Source organism: Lepidochelys kempii, unplaced genomic scaffold (assembly GCF_965140285.1).
Source record: "Lepidochelys kempii isolate rLepKem1 unplaced genomic scaffold, rLepKem1.hap1 scaffold_96, whole genome shotgun sequence".
In the NCBI taxonomy this organism is placed as follows: Eukaryota; Metazoa; Chordata; order Testudines; family Cheloniidae; genus Lepidochelys; species Lepidochelys kempii.
Window position 1 is genome coordinate 456547 of NW_027621940.1, and position 17120 is coordinate 473666.

A 17120-nucleotide genomic window follows, 5' to 3' on the forward strand; every position below is an offset into this window, starting at 1 on the left:
GACCAGGTGAAAGCCCTTCTCCAACCACTCCCCATCATTGAAGTTCCATTTCAGTGAGTAGCTGTGGATATTCTGGGTCCTTTTCTGAAAAAGACACCCAGAGGGAAGCAGTACAGACTGACTTTCATGGATTTTGCCACCCAATGGCCAGAAGCAGTAGCTCTAAGGAACCCCAGGGCTAAAAGTGTGTGCCAGGCACTAGCAGACATTTTTGCCAGGGTAGGTTGGCCCTCCGACATCCTCACAGGTGCAGGGACTAATTTCCTGGCAGGAACTATGGAAAACCTCTGGGAAGCTCATGGGGTAAGTCACTTGGTTGCCACTCCTTACCACCATCAAACAAACGGCATGGTGGAGAAGTTTAATGGGACTTTGGGGGCCATGATCCGTAAATTCGTAAATGAACACTCCAATGATTGGGACCTAGTGTTGCAGCAGTTGCTCTTTGCCTACAGAGCTGTACCACATCCCAGTTTAGGGTTTTCCCCATTTGAACTTGTATATGGCTGTGAGGTTAAGGGGCCATTACAGTTGGTGAAGCAGCAATGGGAGGGACTTACACCTTCTCCAGGAACTAACATTCTGGACTTTGTAACCAACCTACAAAACACCCTCCGAACCTCTTTAGCCCTTGCTAAAGAAAACTTACAGGATGCTCAAAAAGAGCAAAAAGCCTGGTATGATAAACATGCCAGAGAGCGTTCCTTCAAAGTAGGGGACCAGGTCATGGTCTTAAAGGCGCTCCAGGCCCATAAAATGGAAGCATCGTGGGAAGGGCCATTCACGGTCCAGGAGCTCCTGGGAGCTGTTAATTACCTCATAGCATTCCCCACCTCCAACTGAAAGCCTAAGGTGTACCATATTAATTCTCTAAAGCCCTTTTATTCCAGAGAATTAAAGGTTTGTCAGTTTCCAGCCCAGGGAGGAGATGACGCTGAGTGGCCTGAAGGTGTCTACTACGAAGGGAAAACTGTTTGTGGTGTGGAAGAGGTGAACCTCTCCATGACCCTTGGGCGTATGCAGTGACAGCAGACCAAGGAGCTGTGCACTAGCTACGCACCGACGTTTTCATCCACCCCAGGATTGACTGAACGGGCATACCGCTCCATTGACACAGGTAATGCTCACCCAATTAAAGTCCAACCTTACCGGGTGTCTCCTCAAGCTAAAACTGCTATAGACCGGGAGATCCAGGATATGTTACAGAGTGCATGGGCATCTCCAGTGGTTCTAGTTCCCAAACCAGATGGGAAGATACATTTTTGTGTGGACTATCATAAGCTAAATGCTGTAACTCGCCCAGACAACTATCCAATGCCACGCACACGTGAACTATTAGAGAAACTGGGGCGGGCCCAGTTCATCTTTACCTTGGACTTCACCAAGGGGTACTGGCAGGTACCACTAGATGAATCCGCCAAGGAAAGGTCAGCCTTCATCACACGTCTCGGGCTGTATGAATTTAATGTCCTCCCTTTCGGGCTGCGGAATGCACCCGCCACCTTCCAAAGACTTGTAGATGGTCTCCTAGCGGGATTAGGAGAATATGCAGTCGCCTACCTTGACGATGTGGCCATATTTTCGGATTCCTGGGCAGAACTCCTGGAACATCTACAAAAAGTCCTTGAGCGCATAAGGGAGGCAGGACTAACTGTTAAGGCTAAGAAGTGTCAAATAGGCCTAAACAGTGTGACTTACCTTGGACACCAGGTGGGTCAAGGAACTATCTGCCCCCTACAAGCCAAAGTGGATGCGATCCAAAAATGGCCTGTCCCAAAGTCAAAGAAACAGGTTCAATCCTGCTTAGGCTTGGCTGGTTATTACAGACAATTTGTACTGCACTACAGCCAAATCGCCACCCCGCTGACAGACCTAACCAAAAAGAAACAGCCAAATGCTGTTCAGTGGACCAAAAAGTGTCAGGAGGCCTTTAACCAGCTTAAAGCGACACTCATGTCTGACCCTGTACTAAGGGCCCCAGACTTTGACAAACCGTTCCTAGTCACCACAGATGCGTCTGAGCGTGGTGTGGGAGCAGTTTTAATGCAGAAAGGACCTGATCAAGAATTCCACCCTGTAGTGTTTCTCACCAAAAAGCTGTCTGAGAGGGAAAGCAACTGGTCAGTCAGTGAAAAAGAATGTTATGCCATTGTCTAAGGTAGAACAGTGTGTTTGGTGTTTCGATTTCATTAAAACCAATGGGCCGTTGTACGGTTTTCCCTTCCCCGTCTGCTGTTTTAACGGAGGAACAAACATTCACCCTGAGCACAGTGCTGGGACTCACTGACCCAGCAAAGACACCCGGCGATGCTAACGAAGAACTTTAGCACCAGAAAAGTGTCGACTCCAAAGCCGGGGACCATCCTGTCCTGTCAACTCTCTTCTTCCGAATTTGATTGGTGATCGTTCACCCTTGCCACTGATGGCTTCACACCTCCATCGTGCATGCAAAAACTCTGGGCTGGCTGAAGAGATCCCATGATCCTTAACTCTTTCCTGTCCAGAGCTTGGAAAAGTTTCAATTCAGTCACTGAACATAAGTTTTTAATTGAAGGACGACAGAGAGAAAACCAATTGGTCCACTTTGGTATTTTCCAGAGCTTTCCTCTGGAAACATCACTTCAACCTCCAAAAGCCTTCTCCTGCCTTTGCCAGGGTCCCAGGTGGGAGGAAGGGAACATTATCCCCATCTTATAAACAGGGAAACTGAGGCAGAAAGAGGCAGTGTCAGACTCAGAGCCACGAATACAGCCAAGGAGTCAGATTTCAGAGTAGCAGCCGTGTTAGTCTGTATCGCCAGAAAGGACGGGAGTACTTGTGGCATATGAATTTGTTAGTCTCTAAGGTGCCACAAGTACTCCTGTTCTTTTAACCAAGGAGTCCTAATTGCTGCTGGCTTCCAGCCTATTCTAGACCCACCCCCTCCCTGACCTGGGGATAGAACCCAGGAGTCCTGGCTCCCAGAACTCAGACCATGTGAGTCAGTGCGATGGTGCAACAGTGTCCCCTCCTGGCCAAGCAGGGCACGGTCCCGGCTCACCCAGCTCAGCGCGGCCCTCACGATAGTCCCTGTGTCCAGGAATCTGCAAAACCCCTCCCGCTGCTCAGCCCTTTTCTCCCTGCACTCGCTGGGCCAGCGTGTGGTACATACACCCCAGAAGAGACCCCCACTCCCTGCAGACAGCAGTCAGAGGGGCTGGGGCACCCACATGGTGGCCGGGCATTTTCTGCAGTGACCAGAGCAGCGATGAAGCAGCTGGCTGTGGGTATGGCAGGCAGGTTCAGAGAATCAGAGAACCATAGAAGATCAGGGTTGGAAGAGAGCTCAGGAGGTCATCTAGTCCAACCCCTGCTCAAAGCAGGACCAACCCCAAGTAATTCATCCCAGACAGGGCTGTGGCAAGCTGGGCCTTAAACACCTCTAAGGATGGAGATTCCACCCCCTCCCTAGGAAACCCAATGCAGCGCTTCACCACCCTCCTATTGAAATAGTGTTTCCTGATCTCCAGCCTAGACCTCCCCCACAGCAACTGCAGACCATTTCTCCTTGTTCTGTTGTCTGCCACCACTGAGAACAACTGAGCTCCATCCTCTTTGGAAACCCCCTCAGGTAGTTGAAGGCTGCTATAAAATCACCCCTCACTCTTCTCTTCTGCAGACGAGAGAAGCCCAGTTCCCTCAGCCTCCCCTCCTAAGTCACGTGCCCCAGCCCCCTAATCATTTTCCTTGCCCTCCGCTGGACTCTCTCCAATTTGTCCACATCCCTTCTGTAGTGGGGGGCCCAAAACTGGACCCAGTACTCCAGATGTGGCCTCACCAGTGCCGAATAGTTGGGAAGAATCACTTCCCTCCATCCGCTGGCAACGCTCCTACTGATGCAGCTCAAACTGCCGTTGGCCTTTTTGGCAACAAGGCCACCCTGCTGACTCATAGCCAGCTTCTCAACCACCCATCCATTCTCATCTCATCCCAGGTCCTTCTCTGCAGAAAGGTTGCCAAATACCTGCCCCCTGCGGGATCGGCTGGGGCTGCCCCATGACATCCTGGTGGGCCCGGAGATGGGAGATTTCACAACCCTGCATGGGACACTGGCTGATCAGATGATACCAATGTGTCTTGAGGCCAATTCCCTTGTGCATTAGTGCAGATCAGTGGTTCTCAGCCAGGGGTCCAGGTACACCAGGGGTACACACAGGTCTTCCGGGGGGAACATCAGCTCATCTTGATGCTTGCCTCATTTTACAACCGGCCGCATTAAGGCACGAGTGAAGTCAGTACGAGCTAAACTGTCGACCCCTTGTTCATATTGCTCTATATACTCTACACTGAAATGCCAGTGCAGGATTTGTCCTGTGTTCCCACCGAGTTATTTTATAATGGCGGAAATGAGAAAGGAAGCAGCTTGTCAGCAGCAGCATGGCCATGACATTTTGCATTTTTATGGCTGGTTTTGTGAGCAAGTCGTTTTTAAGTGAGGGGAAACTTGGGGTACCCAAGACACATCAGACTCCCGCAAGGGGTACAGCTGTCTGGAAAGGTCGAGAGCCCCTGGCCTAGATCAAAGGCATGGCGAAGGTAGAACAGTGTGTTTGGAGTTTCAATTTCATGAAAACCAATGGGCCGTGGTATGGTTTTCTCTTCCCCATCTGCTGTTTTCGCGGAGTAACAACCATTCACCCTGAGCACAGCCCTGGGACTCACTGACCCAGCAGAGACGCCGGAGGGATGCTAAGGAGGAACTTTAGCACCAGAAAAGTGCTGACCCCAAAGGCAGGGGCCATCGTGTGTGCTGACCGCCGCGTTCCTCCCTCCCCCCCATCGAAGGCAAAGCCCAAGTGGGTGGGGGCCCTGCCAGCTTGTTCTCTGGGAGAAGAAGCTGTAAGGATGGATTCAGGGAAGGATCCTGCCTCGCTGGGCTGGCTGGACTCTTACAGGGACCAGAACGGGATGCAAAGCGGGGATCCCCGGAGACCGTCTGGGGGCACCTGAAAAGACTTGGGAGAATGGCAGTTTCTCCCATCACCGCCACCGTTTGGAATTACAGACTACAACTCACCTGGGTATGAATTTTACCGGCTTTAACCCCTCGTGACCCTCATTCCCTTTCCTTAGCTCACAAACCTTTAGCGAGTATCCTACAGACCTGGCTGCCAGCGTTGCCTTTGGTGGAGGATCTGGGGTCCCGGGGCTCTGGGGTAAGTGACCGGTCTCCTGGGGCTGGGAACAACCTGGGTGGGCTGGTTTGGGGTGTACGTGACCTTTCCTCACAAAGTCCGGCTTGTCTGAGAGTATCTGAGGGGACTGGCTGTGACTCCGGGGTCAGACGGGGGCAGCGATCCAGGAGTTCACGCTGGGTGAAATCTGCTCACAGAGCACCACCGGTTGGGGGGATCTGCCCTGTTTCCTGACACCTTCCCTGAGCCCGGCACTCCCAGTGGAGCCGCTCCAGAGAGCGGGACGAACTGAGCCCTGCAAAATCAACCTAGAAGGACATTTCTCCCCTCCAGGGCGTTCCCGCCTGCCTGGACAGCTGGGTGAGCCACAGCCTCTCCTTCCCACAGCCCTCCTTCCCCAGCGGAGCTCAGCCAGCCGGTGCCTTTCCCCCAGCCATGGGCCTTGCCTTCCGGGAGGGGGTCCAGGCAGGACTCCTGGGTTCCATTCCCTGGCCCTGCAAGGGGAGAGGGGTCCAGTGGTTAGAGCAGGGGGCTTGGGAGCCAGGACTCCTGGGCTCTATCCCTGCCTTTCAGAAGGGAGTGGGGTCTGGTGGGTTACAGGGTGGGGTACTGGGAGTCAGGACTCCCGGGTTCTCTTCCTGCCAGCATCACTTGTGCACAGATAGGGGCGGGGGGGGGGCCTGGTACGGGACGGTCAGGGGACAAGGAGTGAGGGGGCTGCTTTCCCCACAGCTTGCTTTATTCAGCCAATGCACAAAAGGAACCCGCAATCCCCCCCAAAGAGAAGCAGCAGCCGGAGGCTGCTGAAGGGAGGTTCACTGCAGCCCAGCACGCAGCAGAAGGGGAGGACGCCAGGGCAGGGCTCAGGGCTTCCCGATGCCTCCCCCGGCCCTGGGAACTGGGTAGCACTTGGCCTGGAAGAGCCACTCCAGCGCGCCCCGGGCGTATTTCTTCTCTCCCGCTCTCTTCACACAGGCGCCAGGGGAGGCACATCCAACCGCAGCCCTCCTCAGGGTGATGCCAGCTGGACGGGGGGAGACAGACGTGATCGGGGGCTCCCACATTCCCCCCCCCCCGACCCCGAAGAGATCTCTCACACACTCCCCTCCCAGCAGGACTGCACCAGGCTCTGCAGGCATAGGAGTCTAGTGCTCTGAGCAGGGGGCTTTAACTACGTGAGAACATAACAGAGGAACGGCCCCCCTGGGTCACACCAAAGGTCCATCTAGCCCAGTATCCTCTGGCCAATGCCAGGTGCCCCAGAGGGAAGGAACAGAACAGGGAATCATCCAGTGATCCATACCCTGTCGCCCATTCCCAGCTCCTGGCAAACAGAGGCTAGGGCCACCATCCCTGCCCATCCTGGCTGTAGCCACAGATGGACCTGTCCTCCAGGAACTTCTCTAGTTCCTGTTTGAACCCTGTTATAGTCTGCACCTTCACAACTTCCCCCAGCAATGAGTTCCACAGGTTGACTGTGTGTTGTGTGAAGCAGTACTTCCTTTTATTTGTTTTAAATCTGCTGCCTCTGGTGACCCCTCGTTCTTATGTTAGGAGGAGTAAATAACACTTCCTTATATACTTCCTCCACACCCTTCAACCTTCTCTAGACCTCAATCATATCCCCCCTTAGCCGTCTCTTTTCCAGGTTGAAAAGTCCCACTCTTATTAATCTCTCCTCATGTGGCAGCCGTTCCATCCCCCACATCATTTTGGTTGGGCTTTTCTGAAGCTTTTCCAATTCCAATATCTCTTTTTTGAGATGGGGCGACCACATCCGCACGCAGTGTTCAAGCTGTGGGCGTCCCATGGATTTATACAGAGGCAACATGCTATTGTCTGTCTTATTCTCTGTCTTTTACTTAATGACTCCCAGCATTCTGCTCGCTTTCTTCACCGCAGCTGCACATGGGGTGGATGATTTCAGAGAACTCTCCGCAATGACTCCAAGATCTTTCTTGAGTGGTAAATTCGACCCATCATTGTGTATGTCTACTTGGGATTACGTTTGCCCATGTGCATTACTTTGCATTTATCAACCTTGAATTTCATCTCCCGTATTGTTGCCCAGTCTCCCAGTTCTGAGCGATCCTTTAGTACCACTTCGCTGTCTGCTTTGGACTTAACTATCTTGAGTAGGTTTGTATCTTCTGCAAATTTTGCCACCTCACTATTTACCCCTTTTTCCAGAACATTTTGGAATATGGTGAATAGCACTGGGCCAAGTGCAGATCCCTGGGGGACTCCCACTATTTACGTCTCTCTGTTCTGAAAACTGACCATTTCTTCCTAACCTTTTTTCCCTATCTTTTAACCAGTTACTGAGCCATGAGAGGATTTTATCGCATGACAGCTCACTTTGCTTAAGAGCCTTTGGTGAGGGAGCTTTTCAAAGGCTTTCTGAAAATCTAAGTACACTATATCCACGGGATCCCCCTTGCCACAGGCTTGTTGAACCTTTCAGAGAATTCTAGTAGATTGGTGAGGCATGATTTCCCTTTACGGAAACCATATTGACCCTTCCCCAACAAATTATGTTCATCTGTGTGGCTGACAGTTCTCTTCTTTCCTATAGTTTCAATGAGTTTGCCCTGTACTGAAGTCAGACTTATTGGCCTGTAGTTGCTGGGATCATCTCTGGAGCCCTTTTTAGAAAATTGGTGTGTCATTAGCCATCCTCCAGCCATTTGGGACAGAAGCTGATTTAAATGGTAGGTTACAAACCACAGTTAGTAGTTCTGTAATTTGACATTTCAGTTCTTTCCGAACACCTGGGCGAATCCCATCTGATCCTGGTGACTTATTACTGTTTAATGTATCAATTTGTTGCAAAACCTCCTGTAATGTCTCCTCAATCTGGGACAGTTCCTCAGATTTGTCACCACAAAAGAATGGCTCAGGTTTGGGAATCTCCCTCCCATCCTCAGCTGTGAAGACCGATGCACAGAATTCATTTAGTTTCTCCGCAGTGGCCTTATCCTCCTTGGGTGCTCCTTTGGCATCTCGGCAAGAAGGAATCCAGAGTTCTCTCTGCAACTCTGCCAGGGGAGTGGAGTCTAGTGGGTCAGAGCAAGGGGCCCTGGGACTGAGCCAGGACACCTGGGCTGCACCTCGTGCTCTGTGTTCAGACCCCTCCCGCATCTGGAGGACTTACCCAGTTGAAATATCCCAGATTCCTCAACACAATGGTCCTCGGCACCAGTGCAAGCCAAGGGCTCGTTGTCCTTACAGCTTCCTGTCCACAGTGTGAAGCACGATGGGCACTGCCGGCCGTTCGGGATGGAGCTCACAGTTGGCACTGAGAACAGTCAGACACACACAGTCAGCCAGGGGTGGGGAGTCACCACACGCTGGGCTCGATCCCAGCTCGGGGAAGGGAGTGGGGTCTAGTGGTTAAAGCAGGGGGGCTGGGAGCCAGGACTCCTGGGTTCTGTCCCCAGTTGTAGGAGGGGAGTGGGGTCCAGCGGTTAGAGGTGGGGGGTGGGGTTGGGAGCCAGGACTCCTGGGTTCTCTCCAGGCAGGTGTGGCTGGAGCAGGGCTCTAGGTTTGCAGCCGACACACACCTGGGATGGCCCCGGCGTTGCAGCCGTCGGTGTCACAGCAGGCGATGTTCGCCCGCACAGTGACATTGTGCGCGTAGGTGACCGAGAAGGGACCAGGCTCACAGTTCTTGGGCTCTAGGCACGATTTAGCCGTGTAGGACAAGGATCCCTCTGTGGAAGAGAAACAGAGCATCACCTCTGAGCTCCCCAATGGACCCCCAGCTGCTCCATCCTCCCCTTTTGTTCCATCCACCCCACCCCCAACTAATCTCATCTCCCCACCCCTGATAAAATCCTCTCTTCTGTCTGATCCAGGCCCCACAGCCGCCCACTGCAATTCCCCATCTCATCCCATCCCACGTCTATGATATTATCTTTCCAGACTGAGCAGTCCCTGCTCCTGGAAAGGAGCGGAGTCTATTGGTTAGAGTAGGGGGAGGGGCTGGGAGCCAGGACTCCTGGGTTCGACCCCTGGCTTCAGGAGGACAATGGTGTCTATACTTAATAGGAATCTTCTTTCACTCACCCGGCCTGAACCTTGCCACGACAGTGACGCAGGTCCCTTCCGAGGGGGCGCAGGGCTGCAGGGGGCCGGAGCACGATTGCTCTTCGGACACACACACCTCGCATTGCAGAGCGCTCCCTGGAGGTTGGAAAAATCCCTTCTCAGTACAAACCCCGGCTCCCCACCCCACCCAGGCAGTGCCCGTGGGTGAAATACCACCAGGAACCAAGAGGTGGCGCTGTGGGAGTTGTTACCACCAATGCCTTCTCACTGAACGTGTGGGCAGGCAGATCTTGGAGAAATGCCACCTGCTTTTGCAGCAGTTCTGCCCAGTTCCATTTAACTCTCCGGATGGGGAAAGGCATCTTGCTAGCTGGTCATTTGTATCTTACTCAAAACCACAGACAAGTCTGTTTGCTGCCTGAGTGTCTGTGGCTACAATACATTTTCACCTGCTGACGTGGCTATCTGGGGTGCAGCTTGTGCCTGCGAACAAACCCCACACGTCTGTGTAGACAGAAAACAAGAATTCGGCTGCTCTGAAGAGGGGTTTCTGCCTGGCTTTGCGGTCAACCTTTCTCACACACGCACACACCCCGCCGTCACTCTCTGCTCCAGGCCTCTGCCTCTCAGAGTTACGTCAGCTCAGCCACACTTGACTTCAGCCCACTTTTCATCGCTGATCCTGCCAATTCTCTTCTTCAGAATACAATTGACGCTTGTTAAGCCTTTGGATTGATGGCTGTTCGTCTCCAGCCAGCGATCCCAAGAGCATAAACTCTTTCCTCTCCAGAGCGTGGGGGCCTTTAAATTCATTACGTGAGCATAAGGTAGTTTTAAGAAAGAAAGAAAGAAAGAAAGAAAGAAAGAAAGAAAGAAAGAAACATTGATTTTCCCACTTTGGTTTTTTTAGAGCTTTCATGTGGAAACATCAATTAAACCTCAGAACACCTTCCCCTGCCCTTTTATGTCCCTAGATGGTTGCAAAGTTATATTATCCCTATCAAAGAAATATGGAAACTGAGGTAGAAAAAAGATGTGTTCAATTCAGGGTTAGAACCAAGAAGACAGCTGAGAAGTCCTCACTCCTGACTCCCAGCCCGCTCAAACCCACGAGATCCCACACCTCTTTCAGAGCCACGGACAGAACCCGGGAGTCCTGATTTGCAGCCATCTCTGCTCAAACTCACTACACCCCAGCCCGCTTCTACAGCTGGGGAATGAGCCCACAAGTCCTGGCTCCCAGCCCCCCCCCCTTTGCACCCCCATTCCCCTTTCAAACCCGGGGAATGAAGCCAGGAGTCCTGGCAGGAATCTCAGCGCTGACAGGCAGGGGAACATTTCTAGGCAGGACGACATGTGGACGGGGGTGCTGCTCCTCATCGGGATGACCCCAAGCTCGGGCGAGAGCTGGAGGAGGAATGAGAAGAAGGAAGCACAGACGGACTCAGACCCGCTGGCCAGGCCCCTAGTGTGCGCTGTGGGAGTCCCAGACTCCAATCCCTGCTCTCCCCGAGTCAGCCGGGGGACGTGGCTCCGGGTTTTCCTCTTGCTGGTTTTACCCACAAATTCCATCCTGACCCTAGAATCCACCATCGACAGCAGCACTTTCCCCAAGTGAATTCCCGACCCCACCACCCGGCTCCCTGTGCCCGGGGACGGACGGGACTCACCTGTGGCCAGGAGAGCGGACAGCAGGCAGAGGGGCAGAGCAACCCACATGGTGCCTGGATGTTAGCTGCAGTGACAGAACAGTGAGGAAGCATCTGGCTGTGGTTTTATCCGGCAGGATGGCAAATACCTGCCCCCTGGGGGATCGGCTGGGGCTGCCCCATGACATCCTGGTGGACCCGGAGATGGGAGATTTCACAACCCTGCATGTGACTTTGGCTGATCAGGTGATGCCAATGTGTCTTGAGGCCAATTCCCTTGTGCGTTAGTGGAGATCTGTGGTTCTCAGCCAGGGGTCCGTGTACTCCAGGGGTACACACAGGTCTTCCAGGGGGTACATCAGCTTATCTTGATGTTTGCCTCATTTTACAACAGGCCAGATATAAAGCACTAGTGAAGTCAGTACGAGCTAAAATTTCCTGACACAATGACTTGTTTGTGCAGCTCTATGTACTATCCACTGAACTGTAAGAGCAATATTTATATCCCAGTGGAGTTATTTTATAATTACATGGTGGAACTGAGAAAGGAAGCTATTTGTCAGTCACAATGTGGCCGTAACACTTATGTATTTTTAGAATAACATAAGAAAGGACCTGTCATAAATATAAAGAGAAGGGGAACCACCTTTCTGTCCCCGGTGCTATAAAATCCCCCATGGCCAGTGGAAAAAACACTTTCACCTGTTGTCATAAATAGAAAGGGAAGGGTAAACTCCTTTATAATCCCTCCTGTCCAGAGGAAAAAATCCTCTCACCTGTAAAGGGTTAAGAAGCTAAAGGTAACCTCGCTGGCACCTGACCAAAATGACCAATGAGGAGATAAGATGCTTTCAAAAGCTGGGAGGAAAGAGAAAAAACAAAGGGTCTGTGTCTGTCTGTGTGATGCTTTTGCTGGGGACAGAACAGGAATGGACTCTTAGAACTTAGTAAGTAATCTAGCTAGGTATGTGTTAGATTATGATTTCTTTAAATGGCTGAGAAAATAGCTGTGCTGAATAGAATGGATATTCCTGTCTGTGTGTCTTTTTGTAACTTAAGGTTTTGCCTGGAGGGATTCTCTCTGTTTTGAATCTAATTCCCCTGTAAAGTATTTGCCACCCTAATTTTACAGAGGTGATTCTTTTCTACTTCTATTAAAAGTCTTCTTGTAAGGAAACTCAATGCTTTTTCATTGTTCTAAGATCCCAGGGTTTGGGTCTGTGGTCACCTATGCAAATTGGTGAGGATTTTTACCAAACCTTCCCCAGGAAGTGGGGGGCAAGGATTGGGAGGATTTGGGGGGAAAGACGTGTCCAAACTATGTTTCCCAGTAAACCCAGCTAAAGTTTGGTGGTGGCAGTAGAAATCTAGGGGCAAAGGACAAAATTAATTTGTACCTTGGGGAAAGTAAGCTTAGGAGATTTTCATGCAGGTCCCCACATCTGTACCCTAGAGTTCAGAGTGGGGAAGCAACCTTGACATGGTGGCAGAGTGGTGGGATTAACCTGAAATCATTTTGAGATCAATTTGAGATTTTTTTGAACCAGCAAAACGGATTTTAAAAAGGAATTTTTTTTTCCTTTGGGGCTGCTGGAAAGGAGGTCCAACTGAAAGCAACTAGAAAAGGAGGACTTGTGGCACCTTAGAGACTAACCAATTTATTAGAGCACACAAGTCCTCCTTTTCTTTTTGCGAATACAGACTAACACGGCTGTTACTCTGAAACCTGAAAGCAACTAGTTTTTTCTCCGCTTTGGGGCCAGAGCAGAGACAAAAGGGGATTATCTTTGTGAATAGGGGTTTTTTTTTTAGGATTTTGATTTTTTTTTCGAAGGAGCACAGATTTGAACACATTTTTTTTTCCTTTGGGGCTGCTGATAAGCAGGTTTCCAAGTAGTTGGAGGTTTTTTGCTTTGATTTGGGGCCAGAGCAGAGACAAAGGGAATTGTCTTTTTCTGTAGGCTGACAATCACTATCAGAGAATAGGTATCCTATTCCAGCACAGCAAAATTTTACAGCCAAGTTTTGTTTGTTTGTTTATTTCCAAACCTCGGCTGTAAAGTTAGTTAAAAACAGAGAGGTTCGGATGACAGAATCCACGGCTCAAGAAACGCTGGAATTAGCCAGATTTCAGGCTGAGGAAAAACAAAAGGAACATGAAAGACAGATAGAACTCATGCGGCTGGAGAAGGAGGTACAGGAGGTTGCCCACAGGAGGGAAATGGAGGCAAGGAAGCATGTGGAGGAGGAGAAGGAAAAAGAGAGGAAGCATGAACTGGAGATGGAGAAGGTAAAGACTCAGCAGAATATACCAACAAACCCTAGCAATCCTTCTCCAGGTAGCACTTCCCATCCCAGAAAGTTCCCCACCTACAAGGCAGGCGATGATACCGAGGCCTTCTTAGAAAACTTCAAAAGGGCCTGCCTTGGGTACAGCATCCCTACAGACCAATACATGGTAGAGCTGAGGCCGCAGCTCAGTGGACAATTAGCTGAGGTGGCGGCTGAAATGCCTAAAGAACACATGAACGAGTATGAACTGTTTAAATCCAAGGCGATAGTCAGAATGGGGATAACACCCAAGCATTCTCGTCGGAGGTTCAGAGCCCTAAGGTGATAACCAGACGTGTCATTTACCCGACATGCCTACCACATTGTGAAACACTGGGATGCCTGGATATCAGGAGCAAGTGTTGAATCTCCAGTAAATTTGCCCTTCCTAATGCAAATGGAACAATTCTTAGAGGGTGTTCCTGAGGAAGTAGAAAGATACATCCTAGATGGGAAGCCCAAAACTGTAATCGAGGCAGGAGAGATTAGAAACAGATGGGTAGAGGTGGCAGAGAAGAAGAAAACTGGTCGCAGTTGGAGCGGAGACCAGAAGGGACAACCCCAGACCACACCCTATTGCCAGGGGCCGCCCAAGGCCCCAACTGCCTCCCAAAGAACCCTCCAGACACCTTATCGTCCCACCACCCCGTTCTCCCGCAACCCACCTCACCCCAGTGACCCGTCAGCTGGACGATGTTTTAAATGTAACGAGCTGGGGCATGTAAAGGCCAACTGCCCCAAGAACCCCAACAGATTACAGTTCATTGCACCGGAATCAAACCAAAGATCCACAGGCCCAGATACCCTTGGAGTGGAGGAAAACTGTGAATGTGGGCGGAAAGAAGGTCGCCGAGTGGAGGGACACCAGAGCACAAGTGTCAGCTATCCATGCTTAATTGGTGGACCCCAATTTAATCAACCCAGAGATCCAAGTGACAATTCAACCTTTCAAGTCCCACTCTTTCAATTTGCCTACAGCCAAATTGCCTGTCTAGTACCAGGGCTGGTCAGGAATGTGGACATTTGCAGTCTATGATGAATATCCCATCCCCATGCTGTTGGGGGAAGACTTGGCCAATCATCTGAAGTGGGCCAAGAGGGTGGGAATGGTCACCCGCAGCCAGGCTAAACGAGCCGTGAGGCATAGCTCTGTTCAGGAAACTTCTATCAGGAGCCGGTCAGAGGTGATGGACCTGGACCCCAGGCCAATGTCTGCAACAGCACTAGTGGATCCAGTCCCAGAGACCCAGACGGAACCAGTCCCAGAACCAGAACCAGAGGAACAACCAGCACCAGACCCATTGCCAGCACTGAATCCAGTACTTGCAACCTCAACACCAGAGGGCCCCACCGAACCTGAACCAGCAGCAGCCCATAACGCTACACAAGAGGCTCAGCCAGAGCCTGAACCCCAACATAGTGTCCCAGCGGAGAGCGGTTCACAGTCAACGGAAACAGCCCCATCCCCTACATTGCTTCCAGAGGGACCAAGCATAGGTCCACAATCCAATGAGGAACTGATGTCTCCAGCATCAAGGGAACAGTTCAAGACCGAACAGGAAGCGGATGAAAGCCTCCAGAGAGCTTGGACAGTGGCACGGAGCAACGCATCGCCTCTCAGCTCTTCTAATCGATCCAGGTTTGTTGTAGAAAGAGGACTTTTATACAAAGAAACTCTTCTGGTGGACACCAGGAAGACTGGCATCCTCAGAGACAGTTGGTAGTTCCAACTAAATACCGGGCCAAGCTCTTGAGCTTAGCCCACGATCACCCTAGTGGCCATGCTGGGCTGAACAGGACCAAAGACCGTTTTTGGGGGGCCATTCCACTGGGAGGGAATGGGCAAGGATGTTTCTACCTATGTCCGGTCTTGTGAAGGATGCCAAAGAGTGGGAAAACCCCAAGACCAGGTCAAAGCCCCTCTCCAACCACTCCCCATCATTGAAGTTCCATTTCAGTGAGTAGCTGTGGATATTCTGGGTCCTTTTCTGAGATCCAGAGGGAAGCAGTACTGACTGACTTTCATGGATTTTGCCACCCGATGGCCGGAAGCAGGAGCTCTAAGCAACCCCAGGGCTAAAAGTGTGTGCCAGGCACTAGCAGACATTTTTGCCAGGGTAGGTTGGCCCTCCGACATCCTCACAGGTGCAGGGACTAATTTCCTGGCAGGAACTATGGAAAACCTCTTGGAAGCTCATGGGGTAAATCATTTGGTTGCCACTCCTTACCACCATCAAACAAACGGCATGGTGGAGAAGTTTAATGGGTCTTTGGGGGCCATGATACGTAAATTCGTAAATGAACACTCCAACGATCGGGACCTAGTGTTGCAGCAGTTGCTGTTTGCCTACAGAGCTGTACCACATCCCAGTTTAGGGTTTTCCCCATTTGAACTTGTATATGGCTGTGAGGTTAAGGGGCCATTACAGTCGGTGAAGCAGCAATGGGAGGGATTTACACCTTCTGCAGGAACTAACATTCTGGACTTTGTAACCAACCTACAAAACACCCTCCGAACCTCTTTAGCCCTTGCTTAAGAAAACTTACAGGATGCTCAAAAAGAGCAAAAAGCCTGGTATGATAAACATGCCAGAGAGCGTTCCTTCAAAGTAGGGGACCAGCTCATGGTCTTAAAGGCGCTCCAGGCCCATAAAATGGAAGCATCGTGGGAAGGGCCATTCATGGTCCAGGAGCTCCTGGGAGCTGTTAATTACCTCATAGCATTCCCCACCTCCAACCAAAAGCCTAAGGTGTACCATATTAATTCTTTAAAGCCCTTTTTTCCAGAGAATTAAAGGTTTGTCAGTTTCCAGCCCAGGGAGGAGACGACGCTGAGTGGCCTGAAGGTGTCTATTACAAAGGGAAAACTGTTGGTGGTGTGGAAGAGGTGAACCTCTCCATGACCCTTGGGCGTATGCAGTGACAGCAGACCAAGGAGCTGTGCACAAGCTATGCGCCGACGATCTCATCCACCCCAGGACTGACTGAACGGGCATACCACTCCATTGACACAGGTAATGCTCACCCAATTAAAGTCCAACCTTACCGGGTGTCTCCTCAAGCTAAAACTGCTAAAGACCGGGAGATCCAGGATATGTTACAGAGTGCATGGGCATCTCCAGTGGTTCTAGTTCCCAAACCAGATGGGAAGATACGTTTTTGTGTGGACTACCATAAACTGAATGCTGTAACTCACCCAGAAAACTATCCAATGCCACGCACAGATGAACTGGGGCGGGCCCAATTCATCTCTACCTTGGACTTAACCAAGGGGTACTGGCAGGTACCGCTAGATGAATCCACCAAGGAAAGGTCAGCCTTCATCGCACATCTCGGGCTGTATGAATTTAATGTCCTCCCTTTCGGGCTGCGGAATGCACCCGCCACCTTCCAAAGACTTGTAGATGGTCTCCTTGCGGGATTAGGAGAATATGCAGTCGCCTACCTTGACGATGTGGCCATATTTTTAGATTCCTGGGCAGAACACCTGGAACATCTACAAAAAGTCCTTGAGCGCATAAGGGAGGCAGGACTAACTGTTAAGGTCAAGAAGTGTCAAATAGGCCTAAACAGAGTGACTTACCTTGGACACCAGGTGGGTCAAGGAACTGTCAGCGCCCTACAAGCCAAAGTGGATGCGATCCAAAAGTGGCCTGTCCCAAAGTCAAAGAAACAGGTTCAATCCTTCTTAGGCTTGGCTGGTTATTACAGACGATTTGTACCAAATCGCCGCCCCACTGAGAGACCTAACCAAAAAGAAACCGCCAAATGCTGTTCAGTGGACCAAAAAGTGTCAGGAGACCTTTCACCAGCTTAAAGCGACACTCATGTCTGACCCTGTACTAAGGGCCCCAGACTTTGACAAACCGTTCCTAGTAACCACAGATGCGTCCGAGCATGGTGTGGGAGCAGTTTT

General features: G+C 51.0%; 1 pseudogene; it reads right to left on the reverse strand.

The window, feature by feature from the left end:
* Positions 1-6037: 6037 nt before the first annotated feature.
* Positions 6038-10987, reverse strand: LOC140904830 (phospholipase A2 inhibitor and Ly6/PLAUR domain-containing protein-like; annotated as a pseudogene).
* Positions 10988-17120: the final 6133 nt, after the last annotated feature.